This window comes from Cryptomeria japonica, chromosome 8 (genome assembly GCF_030272615.1).
Source record: "Cryptomeria japonica chromosome 8, Sugi_1.0, whole genome shotgun sequence".
Classification (NCBI taxonomy): Eukaryota; Viridiplantae; Streptophyta; class Pinopsida; order Cupressales; family Cupressaceae; genus Cryptomeria; species Cryptomeria japonica.
The window spans coordinates 658,551,419-658,565,912 of NC_081412.1; positions in this window are offsets into that span (position 1 = coordinate 658,551,419).

The following is a 14,494-nucleotide window of genomic DNA, read 5'->3' on the forward strand; positions in this document are numbered from 1 at the left end:
ACACCAAGGCTTCATATTCTATAATCTTCTTTGTACTCAAGAACCTATTCTGAATTTCTTATGGATGAGATCACCTTGAGGGATGATGAATAAGATGCTAATTCTAGAGCTATGTGAGGTAATTTATCCACCAATGTAGTGTCCCTACTAATATTAATGTAAATAATTTTGGATATATTTAAATATAGTTAATTATTCTCTTAAAAATCTTAAGTATTAAGGAAAATATTTGCTATTTACATTTTGGGGTTTAAATATCTAGAAAATAAAACCTTAAAAATATTAGATGGTGATAATGTTTACAAAGAAACATTATGAACCCTAACTTCACACTTTATTAATTTACCTTAAAATTACAATCCCTAATGTGCTCTACCAAAATCTATCAAACCTAGATTTCTCTCTATATACACATTATTTCTAAAACATATTGCTTTAGAAACATTCTACCTATTTATTTTCCATCTTTTCTTGTCCAATATTTTACAACTAATTACTCATCTCAGGAGTGGGGTTTTCCCCTCTCTCATGGATTGATTTAAGCCAAACATAACTAGAAGAACTACAATGTCTATTAATGATAATATTTTTTAGGTAACCCATATAGGATAATTATGTCTATGAAAACAAATTCCACCACATGGTATTCCTTGAACCTACAATTAATATTAAACAATTTTGCATACATATTTATATTATCCACAAGGGCATAGTTGCAATCTTTACCATGCACCCTAGGAAGACTCTAGATGGAATTCCTAAATGCACTTCACAATCTTGCTAGGAGATTAGTGGAGGTTGTAGTGAACTTGGAGGGAGGACACGTTCTTTCTTATGTTTATGGTAAGATGTATATCTACAAATATGATGGATATGTTGGCAACAAGAAGAGGGAAAACTAAGAGGGGGATGAATCAGTTTTCACCAGATAAAATCAATTAAGCACAATCTCAAATCTGATCAACTGCAATAGAAAGAAAGATAACAGCAACAACAACAACACACATAACACCAATATTTTTGATGTGGAAAACCCGGTTAAGGGAAAAACCACAGTGGGAACCTACCCAACAATAAGATGATACTCTACAGTAGTATGTGTAAATATTACAATGGGGAATGCACATGCATTCAGGCACACTGCTCAAATTACAATGACCCAAAAGGCTCCAACCCTCAGGGAAGGTTCACTACCTTACAAAAATATTCAAACTACAATCCGGAAAGAATGAACTACAAAAATAGCATCTACTAATGCCTAATGACAATTTCGGTTAAGCTCAAATGTTTGCCCTTCACCAATCTCTGCTCAACTCACCACACCAAAAAATGAATTCACTTGTTTGCACATACACAACTCTCTAATATTGCAAACTCAACAACTATCTCTAAATTACATGAATATTATACCCATTTAGATAGATCATCAACCTTGACTACAAGGTCGACCAAACCCTTAACACCTAATTACAAAATTACAATTACACGATACGTAAATCAACCACCAGACCAATACAATATCATAGACAAAATTGCATGGACCTAAATCAACTTCTCAAACATGCGCCACCACCAAAAATCTTTCCAAGAACAACAGTAATGCGTTACACCACCAAAACATTGCATTACACAAAAAATATCACCGAACCATGAATATCATCAAGAACTCACACAATAATCAATTCATACTACCAAGAATAATAGGACATGGTTAGGAAACACCAACAAGCATGTTAGAACCATCTACAAGAGCTGCACCAACACCACTTATGCAAATCTTCATCGATCAACACGCTAACATTCAAGAACACTCAACAGCAGCAACTCAGATAAGAAAGATAGCTTTAGGAGCACCAAATCATGAACCACCTGACATGAAGATACACACAAACATCCAAAACATTCTCCCAAATCTGCAACACAAAATATAATCATACTAGAGCTCACTAGATCAAAAACCAGACTATGCCAGCCACTTAACAGAAAGACCAAAACCTCAAACCAGATCAAATGATATGATCAAGTAAACTTTCAGGTTACTGAAACCAATTATAAATGAAGTATTCTAGCATCCCAATAGGTAAACCAACAAGATCGACTCATTGCAATCACCAAATCACCAAAACAATTCTCTGCAATACCAAAACACATGAATATGTTAACATCAATGACAACAACATATCCTAGCAGTAGATTTGAAAAAATGTGGGCCAGACACCCAGATCTGGAAAACAAGATTAAGGAATGGTGGCAAGTCAGTATTGAAGGGAATGCCATGTACAAAGTGGTTAAAAAGCTGAAGAATGTTAAAGATAATGTTAAGAAGTGGAATAAGGAGTGCTTTGGGAACATCTTTACCTCAAAAGCTACAACCCTCTTAGAGCTCAAGGAAATCCAAGATGAGATACAGATCAATGGTTACACTAATATGTCTAGAAACACTGAAGATGTTATTCTTATGAGATATCATGATATAATAGCTAAAGAGGAAACCTACTAGAAACAAAGATTGAGGAATGTTTGGTTAAAGGAGGGGGACAGGAACACTAAGTACTTCCATATGTCCACCTTAAGACATAAGGCCATGAATAGAATTGTTCAGATTAAAGTGAATGGAAAATGTGTTGTTGATGATGATTCTATGAGCAAGGCTGCTATGGACTTTTTCTCAAATTTACTTGCTAAGGACCAGAATTTGGAAATACAGGCACAGAGGGAACTCTTGGATAGCATACCTACCATTTTGGGGGAGGAACAGAATGACCACCTGTCGGCTATCCCTTCCCATGAAGAAATTTTGATAGTTGTCAAATCCTTTGAAGGCAATAAAGCTCCAGGTCCGAATGGCTTTCCCATGTTTTTCCTCCAAATATACTGGCATATTATAGGAGAAGATGTCACCAGAGCTGTGAAAGATTTTTTTGGTGCTAGGAAACTATTAAAGGAAGTTAATGGTACTTTTATTGCTCTCATTCCCAAAAAGATGGGGGCAGACTTGATGGATCTTTTTAGACCTATAAGTTTATGCAACTCTCTCTATAAGATTATCTCTAAGATCCTAACCTCTAGAAATTTGAAGCTGTTGCCCTCCATCATTTTGCCTTAGCAAAGCGGTTTTGTCCCAGGAAGACAAATTTTGGATTCTATCATCTCTGTCCATGAAAATATCCACTCACTCACATTCTCTAAAAAAGAAGGTTTTCTTTTGAAATTGGATCTCTCTAAAGCCTATGATAGAGTGGACTGGGATTTTATGGTGGATGTTCTCTCTGCTTTTGGCTTTAGTCCTAGAAGTGTCAGCCTTATCAGACAACTTGTCTCCTCGGCTTCTTTCTCTGTTTTAATGAATGGTTCTCCCTCTCCTTTCTTTAAAGCCTCAAGAGGTCTTAGGCAGGGGGATCCTCTATCTCTAGTGATCTTCATCATCATGGCGGAAAGCTTGGGGAGATATATTGGTAAGCTGGTTGAGAAAAGGGAGTTTTACGGTTTGAATCCCTCCTGAGCAGATCAAATATGCTCTCATCAGCAGTTTGTTGATGACTCTATAATAATGGGAAAAGCCACTGTTAAGGACTCTAGAAGACTAAAAAAGGCTTTGGACAACTATGGAGAGGCCACTGGTCAGCTAATTAATTGGTCTAAAAGCTTTGTTTATTTTATTAATACCCCGGAGAGAAGGAGGATTAAAATTAGTAACATTCTGGGAGGCCAAATTGGTAGTCTGCCTGCTTCTTACTTGGGGCTCCCATTAGGCCTTGATCCTCCGGACACCTTTTGGGGAGCCTTGGTGGATAAATTCCAAAAAAAGATGTCTGGATGGAAGGGAGCTCTCCTTAGCCAAGCAGGTAAGGTCCAATTGCTTAAATCTACCCTTCAGAGCACCCCCCTCTATGCCATCAGTCTGTTCAAGATTCCAGCTAAGTATGCTAAGGCCATTGAAAAGATTCAGAGATCCTTCTTATGGACAGGAGTGGAAGAGAAGAAAAGAATGAACTTAATTGCATGGGAGAAAGTCTATAAGCCTAAGAATAAAGGAGGTCTTGGACTTAGAAGAATAAGAGACATAAATGATCATCTCATGGCCAAGCAGATTTGGAGAGGATATAGAAATCAAGAAGAGTGGAAAAAAATATGGGACAACAAATACAAAAGCCAATGCTTGAATCTTCAAAGTTTCCTCAAAGTGGAGACCATCCCTATTGGTTCCAATATCTGGAAAAATGTCTCTAGGACTAGAGACTTAATTATCAAAGGTACAAAGTGGAAGCTAGGGAAAGGGAATATTATTCAATTTTGGGAGGACCCCTGGCTTTTGGATTCCCCTTTGAATGGAAACACTGAGTGGAACAGATATTAGAACCAATGCAAGGAAATATTTGGAACCAAGGTTGAGGATTACTGGAAAGATGGACAGTGGAAAGACTTATCTCAAGTGGATCAGTCTTTAGGTAGTTTGAACAAAGTTATGAACTCTATGGTGAGGATTGAAGAAGAAGACCAAATAATTTGGAAACTCACAGCTAGTGGTACTTTTTTAGTGACTTCTCTATATCATCAACAGTTCAAGACCATGGAAAGCTCTTGCTGGGCCAAAGCTTGGGTGAAAGGCCTCATACCCAAAATCAATATTTTCTTTTGGACAGCCCTTCAAGACAAAATTCTCACTACTGAGAATATCAAAAAAAGAGGTATCAGCATGCCTAGTTTCTGTATTCTCTATAAGCAAAATGAGGAGATAATAAATCGTATGCTCTTTCACTATCCCTTCTCTACTAATGTTTGGGGAAGCTATCTGGATCAATTCAATATTAGTTGGAGCTTCCATAATTCGATTCAGGAAATTTTCAAGTATTGGCATCATCCTTCAAAAAAAAAAACTACAACCTTATTAAGGAAAATTGCTTTACCCCACATGTGTTGGGGTCTTTGGAAAGAGAGAAATGATAGGATTTTTAGGGAAAAGACCACTAAGGCCAAAATTGTGTTCGAAAAAATTAAAAGAAGCATAATGGAAAATTTGAATATCACAGGTGGTTTGGATAATCCTCACACTAAGGAGGATCAATGTATCTATAAAAAGTGGAGACTAAAGGCTCAAGAGAGTGTTCAGAGCAATCCTAGAGAAGGAGTGAGATGGACCAGTCTGCCTGGAGGATGGATGAAAATCAATTTTGACGGGGCCTCCAAGGGAAACCCGGGGATTGCTGGATGTGGAGTGGTCCTAAGGGATGAACAGGGAATATGTAAAATCATTAATGTATACCTATAGGAAATCAAACCAATCATGTAGCCGAAGCCATGGCGGCCTATCATGGGATGATCCTTGCAAAGGAAGCCAAATGCACTAAAGTTTGGTGTGAAGGAGACTTCTTAAACATTATCAATTGTTTAAATATGAAATTCCCGCCGTCCTAGTCTATTAGTAATGCTATTAAAGCTACTAGGAAAATTAACGAAGAGTTTGACATGTGTGTTTTTACAAATGTTTATAGGGAGGCCAACTCTTGTGTTGACTGGGCTACCAACCTAGCTTGCCAATTGGGAGACATCATTACTAATTATGGTGAATCAGAGATTGCAAGTGAAATGAAAGCCTTGCTCAATCAAGACCAAAGCTACACAAGGCAACGTGGTACTTTTTAATCATTATTTCTAATGACCTTTTTGCCTTTTTCAATGTAGAGCTCGTTTGAAGATAATGAAATCTTAAATAGGTGTCTTATCATAATTAATTGGCATGGATTCTAGGCACTCTCAAAGAATAACCATAGAAACCAGAGGGGAAGTGACCAAATGGAGAGAAGGAACTGCAAGGAAGGAGCTGGAAAAATGGGAGGTAACAAGAAGAGATTTGAACCTGCTTCCTGCTTAGACTGGAAAAAGAATGATGAAGTCTAAGATATCCTCCAGTAGGGAGGAATGAATGGTTTCATGGAACGACTAAGTGGGAAAGACCTCACAATTACTTCTTACTTCATCAAGAACTGGAAAAATGGAAAAATTCTGATTGGTTCACAGATGATGAATGTCGACGAAGAGATTATGGTCGAGGCTATGGGGATGTCTATTGAGGGTATGAAATTCTACAGGGACAGAGGCATATTTGACAAAGCTGCTGACAAGTTTCCAGTTATAGATGGAGAGAGGTGAAAGATGATCAAAATTGACAATTCCTACCACTCCCCGAAGAGAATTTGCAGGCCTTGGAGGTTTGTTCTTTTCGCTTCTATTGAATACATTACCTTAGATGGTAGGTTTACCAGAGCCTACGTGCATCATTTCATTCTTCTTAATCATTTTCATCATGGAGAGAGGATTAGCCTTCCCTATTACCTAGAATGTTCTATAGATCACACCATAAAGGAAATCCAGAGGGATCCTAAAGGTGATCATGCCCTTCACTAGGGGCTTATGGTCCTGGCTTACAAATTGCTAAAGGGGAAGTGCATTGAAAAGCCTATCAAAGGCAAAAATGCTAGAGATGAAACTACAGAAAGTAAGGATAGTAGTTTTAATTTTGACTCAGAAACTGAGGGAGAGTCAGAGGAAACTAGCAAGAAAGGTAGGATTAGGGCCAAGAAAAGGAGGATTATTGTGGATTCGGATACGTCGGACTCTGCAACTGAATCCCTTGAGGAAAAATCTACTAAAAAAAGGAAATGGAAAACCACTGGAAAAAGGGCTCAGAAAAAGAACATTAAAAAGGGGAACAATTCCGACTTCAATCATGTTCAGATTGAATCAGAAGAGGAGGCTAAAGAAAACAAGGTGGTTGATAATCAGGATAATGAAGGGGAGGGTAACTCGGTGATGGATAATCTGGAGACCATGAATACCATGAATCGGCATAAGGTGGAAAAAGGGGATAAAAGTGACAATGGTGACAAAGACACTGTGAAGGCCTTCTGTGAGACCATTGCTACTATGGTAAAGGATGTTAACAGTTTGAAAACCGATACACAGGCCATTTCTAGAATAACAGTTGGTGACAAGCCCTTGGCGGAACATGTTAAAGAACTGGTAGCCGTTCTGCATAATGCACAAGCTATTGAATGCATGGTTGGAAAAATTATGGCAATGAAGAAAAAGGTCAACCAGATGGGAGATCCTAAGGAAATGGAAAACAAAATGAAAGATTTCAGCACTAGAATTGACAAGCTGGAGCTCAATGTAAAGAAGATAGCCGACCAAAACTTCCAAATCCTCAAATCCTTGGTGGACAACATGAACATCCTTATTAACAGGTTTGAGAATGATGCAGATAAGGAGGGTGATAAAGAGTAGTTGAAAAAGAAAGGGCATGAAAGGAGGACTAGAGTGAACACAAAGAAAAAAGGTGACATCGAAGGTCGTGAGCTGGAGGATCTGAAGACCTCAGCAGACAGCATGAAATGAATGGTTGTTCATGCTAAGGAAATTATGAATAGTATTTAGTTTATGTTGTTGTCCCTGTTTAGGTCTCTTTTTTGTCTTTTTGCTTTCCTTTAGCTATCTGTTCTGAGATACTTTATTATGTTATGTTGTGTTTAGTTGATCCCTTTTGGTGGGTTCATTTTGTTTTTTTAAGTGACCAGGCACTTTTTTTAGCAGTTCTCTCTCCTGGCTTGTAGAAGGTTCAGGTACCTTTCAAATACCTGGTTTTACTTAATCAAAACATATCCTAGCAGCAGCAATATCCAACAATCTCCCCCTTTGGCATTGATGAAAATATATAAATGTGAAAAACAATCAATGCAAAGGAATAAACCAACAATCTGCAACAAACTCCCCCTAAGATCATGCACACAGAGCTCCAAAGATAAAAATAGTTTTTCACATTCTTCTCTCCCCCTTTTATAGTAATTCCAAAGATATAAATTGATCAAGCTTCTCTCCTCCAAACAACATAGTCACAGCTCTGAACAACTCACTAACTACTCTAGCTGAGTAGCAGCATCAACTCATTAAATGGGATAAATGGGATAATATTGTGAAATCCACCAGATTGATGCATCTCAATGCACCTAGTTCTCATTAGGAGGGGAAAAGACCCCTAATTTGTCTCTCAAATACATAAATGTATCTACAGGAAAAGGCTTAGTGAAAATATATGTGATCTGATTCTTTTTAGATACATACTCCATTTTTACTTCTTCATCACTAACTTTCTCCCTCAAGAAATGATACTTAATTGATATATGCTTAGTTTTAGAATGCAATACTGCATTCTTGGAGATATTAATAGCACTTGAATTGTCATAGTAAATAACAGTATGCTCATCATACATAACTCTAATGTCTTTCAGCATTTGTTTCATCCAAACTACCTCAGTACAATTTGTAGCAGCAACAATGTATTCAACTTCAACAGTAGATAAAGATATAGCATCTTGTTTCTTACTCACCCTTAACACCAACCTCTTTCCCAAAAAGAAAACTCCATCGATAGTACTCTTCTGATCATTGGACATGAATTCTTCTCCTTTGTTAGATCTTAGACACTTCAGCTTCAACCTTATCTTGGTCTCCACCTTTGCTTTGAATATATTGAATTTCTCCAATGCTTCTAATCTCCTCCTTAGAAAAGTCACCCACATCATTCTAGAGTAATCATCAATCAGAAACATGAAATACCTATCACCTTGCATGCTTCTCACTCTAGTAGGACTACACAAGTCAATATGCACAAGATCCAATAGTCCATTAGATGTATATAATTTTCTTTTAAATGATATTCTTGTTTGTTTCCCCAACTGACATTCTTTACATACCGGATAAGAAGGCTTCACAATTTTAGGCAAATCTCTAACAACTTGAGTAGACTTATCCTTACCATACAGTCAAAGTTAACATGACACATCCTCCTATGCCACAACCAACTTTCATCTATCTGAGCAATCAAGCAACTTTTCTCACTAGCATTCAAATGAAAGATATTACCTTTAGTTTTAGTGCCTGTTATAATATCTACACCGGACGCATTCAGAATCTTGTATTTACCATCCTTGAATTTCAAATCATATCCCTTGTCAACCATTTTTCCAACACTCGGAATATTATACTTTAATCCTTCAACATATAAGACATCATCAGTGTTATTCTTACCATCAAAAGATATAGAACTGTTGGCATTTTTTATGATTGATGTTGTGATTTTCATTGATGGACACACACTTGATTTGAGATCACTCTTTGTATGTATGAGTTAAAGCTCAATAGATATTTGTTCCAACCAGTATGATGTATTATAGTCTTTAGACTATTGGTGTTTTGGAGAAAGTGTTTATCGATCTAAAGCGGTATGAAGACCCCAAGTAGTTCGAAGATCTCAAGCGGTATGAAGGAACAAACCAGCACAACTCATATTTCCCAGTCTTCATTATTGTCAAATCGGCAACCGATATTTTGCTTAAACCGGTATTTTGTATGAACCGGTAATACTCTGTGATGAGTTACCAACCGGAATTTTTGTGATGAGTTACCATCCACCAATTGTTTTGCGGTGTCGACACTCTGGTGGTGCTTTATGTGTCATGTTACCATATATGTCTAGATGCATTGAACCTAGGAAATTGTATTGTAATCCTATTGGACCGACATGAAATCAAATTCCTTTATAAGGATATCATGTCTAGGGTTTTAGGTTGTTGCGAGGGTTTAAGGTGGTTGATGAGTTTTTGTTAGTGTGAACACAAAAGAGAAGTTTAGGTCTGTGGGGGATAGATACAGTGTGAATGTGTTGAAGACTGAAGTAATGCTGGAATGAATTAGGAATGATCTATCAAGGATCTAACCAAGCAATCTGTGCTATTTGCTAGATCACTCACTTGTTGATTACTCACATCTTCGACAAGTCTGAAGCCCTTAATCGGGTAGGCCAAAAAAGCCTTTTGTAAATCCTCTAACAAGGTGGTTCACATCTGTGGATCTAAAATCCTCTAGCAAGGTAGTCTTTAATTGGACTTATCTCCTAATAGAGATTGAGATTCCTAATAGGATATGTTCTAGTAAAGAACATTGTATGACCTTAACCAGTCTGGTTCCTATTCTGCAAATAGTTACTTGTGAGTTTCATCTCACCGTGGTTTTTTCCATTTGGGTTTCCACATCAAAATCTCTTGTGTTATGGTGTTTGTGCTTCTGTGGGTGAATGCATTATTTGCTATTTGGTTTGCATGTGTGCTGACCGGTTTGTTTGTTAAACTGTTTTACCGGTTTACTGCTAGACTAGTAAAGTGTTAAAGTACAGTAATTTTTTGCATACTAATTAATCCCCACTCTTAGTATTCATCAATTGGTATTAGAGCCAACCACTCTATAATTCTAACCACTTGGAAAGAGATATGGGGGAATAAACTATGAGGGAACTTACTCATTGGCTCACTCAGTCTGAGCAAGCTTATGATGATCTTATGGTCAAATATAAGGCCTCTCAAGCAAAAAGGAGAGAACATGCTAAAAAACTGATGGATCTATCTGAAAATAGTTCTTCTGATGAAATGGACATGGAAGCCCTAATTCAAGAAGTAGAAAAGTTGAATGAATCCAATTCCAACCTGAGAAAATAGTTGGAAGGACTGACTATTCAAATGTGCCAAGAGCTTGAGAACTGGAGGAAAGATGAAGTTTTGGTAAAAGACAAAGATCATGAAATCTCCAAGCTGAAGCAAGAGATCAGTGCCCTAACTACTCAACTCCATGCAAGAAAAGTGGAAAAGGAAGACATGAAAGGAGAACTGAACATAGCCATCTCCGAGAATGCAAACTTGATGGAAACAAATGCTGCTATTTTCAAAGAACTCTCTGAGTCAAAGGAAATACTTGCTAAGTTCAACAAGAGTACTGTTAAGCTAGAGCAAAAGCTTGAATCAGCCAAACCTATCAAGAATACTGATGGACTTGGTTACTCCGGTCATGAGAAAGGAGAGACCTCTGGTGCAAATGTTGAAGCATCAAAGAAGCAACCAGCCTTCAAAGGTAAAGGTAAGCAAAAGTTCAAACCTATTTGCTTTAACTGTCTTAAAGAAGGACATACTGCTAATGTGTGTAGGAGAAAAGCCTACAATAATTTTCCTTACTTTATAAACAATGTACCTAGATCCAATAAGTTCAATGGTAATTGTTATGCATGCAACAAGTTTGGGTATAGAGCATCTGAATGCAGGTTTGTTATGAACAACACTGGAATATATCCTCAAAGGAATCAAGGAGTTGGTCTGGAACCTTTTGTGAACTAGAATCCCAATCGGTTTAATACCTTTAATCATCAGTCAGGAAGCGATGGCTATCAAGCGGCAACAAGATGGAGAGAAAATTGTTTGATTTGTCATTGTCATGGTCACACTACTACAACATGCAGGAGGAAGAATGGTAACATGAATAATGGACCTTGGAGATCACCTGGAATGGTCTACTATCATTGCAACAAACCGGGTCACATTCCCATATTCTGCAGAACAAGAAAGAATATATCAGATGACATACCGGTCACTCCGAAAGGAAAGATTGATATTGAAACTCTTCAAGCGGATATGAACAAAACCTAGAAAAAGAAACCAGTAGTGCTGCAAGAAGAACTAGTTTCTGCACCTAGTGTGGAAATCATGGAATTGGCAAACTAAGCATCAAAAAAGCTTAGGGGCAGCAAATGGCGAAATACTTCGAACCCCCGGTTTACACTGGTAAAAGACCTTAACCGGTATGAGATACCTGTCAGTTGGCAAAAGACCAGAAATAGTAAAAGGCAAATTAGGGTTTATGCCCTAATATTGGAGCATTTATTATGGTAGGTGGAGAACCTATTTAAAAAGAATTTTTCAAATCGTTTCTCACTTATCATTTTTCGAGTGAAGAAGTTTTTCAATTGCTGAGCGAAGGAAAGTGATTTACACTGCAATTCAAAGAATTTATCAAATTCTTGAAGAATAATATGAAGCTAACATCTGCTGAAGGAGAGTAGAACGCAAAGCGGTATTTCAGTAACGGAAGGAGTGTGAATCGTAGTTCCAATTACGAAGCCCTAAATTTAGATCTACGAAGGTATTTTTCATAATTCTCCATTTATCATGGCTTCCGCATCACATGATAGCTCTAGTGCACCTGTTGATTCTATGGACTTCATTCAATGAAAGTCAAAATACAATGCCCTGTCTCAAGTACCTACTAGTGTTATAGTAGAAGAAGGCATTTCTGATTACATAGACTACAAAATTGAAGACCTAGGGTCACTTGTGATCCATTCCTAGCTGAGTCTGTTCTGTAGAAAGGATAAGAAGATTAAACCGAAATTCAGCATTCCGGAAAAGAAGAAACTTCACAATGTAGTTTACTTTCTTGAATAATTTTCAAATGATCACATCCGCATTATTCTAAGCAGGGTACACGATGATAAGATGTACCTAGAGTAGACGCATGATATCACATCGGAAGTGATTCATGCCATCACCAATTTCTATAACACAGGGGAAGTGCCAGCCCTAAGGAAGGTCAGCAAGACTGTAATGTCCAAGCTCACTGGTTTAGTGAGTGACTCACTTAGAATGACCATCAACTCAATCAAGGATGATCTGGTCAAGTATGCCTATATGGTGACAAGTTACTGGATGTTCTCTACTAGCAGAATTAATTATGTCTTTGTTGTAGCGGTAAATGCCGCTTATAGGATGATCAAGGAAGATGCATCATTTGATCTGTGCACTTGTATGCAAAGACAACTTCTGTTCAATCTTAACTCGATCAAACAGGACAATGCACTGAGATTCAAGTTCGGACAACTACTGGTTGGGTTGTTCTTTTACTTCCAAGGCTACTTTCCAGGAGTAGGTGATATTCAGTTGTTTTCCAACCAACCAATGACAAAACAAATCAAGGAAAGCCTACAAGTGGTTGGAACCAGCTATCCGGAAGTGCTGAACAAATACTTTGATGAGTTTAGATGCAAGATGAGCCAAAGGATAAGATTATTTTGTGATATAGTCAAAAAGTATGAGGAAGACATTTACTTCACCATCAAAGTAGATGAATGCATAATGGAGGTCGTTGAGCCCAGACAGGAAGAAGTAGAGCCTATGGGTTATGAGGTAATGAATGATATGTTGGATAGGTATGCTTCTACCCTAATCGCCTCACCCCTTGATCCTAAGGAAAAGAGAACCGGCACCTATTTGGAAAGGGTTACACCAATTGTAGAACCCTTAGAAAAGAAAGGAAAGGCAGTGCCTTCAGCATCAGCACTAGTTACTACAGCCATTCCCAAAGTGACCAAGCGGTCACTAGCTAAGAAGAAACCAAAAGCTGCACATGCCAAAGTCTTTGAGAGGAAGTGAAAGACAAAAAGAAATACACCAAACTCAGAAGAAACTATGTCAGAAGAACCACCTAAGAAGACTAGGTAAACAAAGAAAAAGACAAAGAATGAACTGACATCATCTGCACCGGTAAATATTGATATTTCTTCTTACAAACCTTTGACACATTGTCAAAGAACTATAAAGAATATTAGGAGAAAAGTGTTGAATGATTTAATTGATTGTTTTGATGACTTCAATGATGATGAAAAGGAAGAACTTGAACAGAAAATCATTAAGTATTTGTGTGTTAATGACCGGTCACCTTCAGAAATTAGATCTGAGACACGGGATTCTTTGTATAATTCTCTCGACAATAAATGGCGCATTGCAATAGAAAAGGAATAGGAAATGAGGGAGGAAATATTTGCTCAACATTTTCCTAATGTATCAAATTCAGAACTTTTTGAAGTTATGAATAAATACAAAGGCCTCTTCTTCATGAGAAGAAGAAGACTCCTATTACTAGAAGGAAAGGTTCATGAAGTGATCAAAGATACACATACTCATGCTCAAGAAGCTCTTAAGATTCATCAAGTGGCTGAAGCCAATAGGAAACCTAAGCAAGAACCAAAAACTGGCAAACCGAATGAGGTGTATAACAGTGAAGAAGAACCGATCACAGAACAAATGGACCCCATTGATGTTGATGCCTTAGATGGTGAAAATGTTACTCAGGGTACACCATCAAAAGGAACAGGATAGGAGAAGCAGGAAGAAGAAGAAAAGAAGCAACAGGAAGCAGAAAAGAAGAAACAGGCAGATGAAGAGGATAAGAGAAAGGAAGAGGAAAAGAGGAAAAAGGAAGAGGATAAGAGAAAAGAAGAGAAAAAGAAGAAAGAGGAAGAGGATAAGAGAAAAGAGGAGAAAATGAAGAAAGAGGAAGAGGATAAAATAAAAGAAGAGGATAAGAAGAGAAGAGAAGAGGAAAATAAGAAACAAGAGAAAGAGAAGAAGAAGAAGAAGAAGAAGGAAGATGAAAAGAAAGAAGAGGAGAAGCGGAAAGAGGAAGAGAAGAAACAAGAAGAGGAGAAGAGGAAGAAGGAAGAGGAGAAGAAGAAGGATGAAGAAGAGAAGAAACAAAAAGATGAAGAGAAGAGACAAGAAGAAGAGAAAAGAAAGAAAGAAGAAGAGGAGCAGAGGAAGGCTCAAGAAGATCAGCAAAAAGC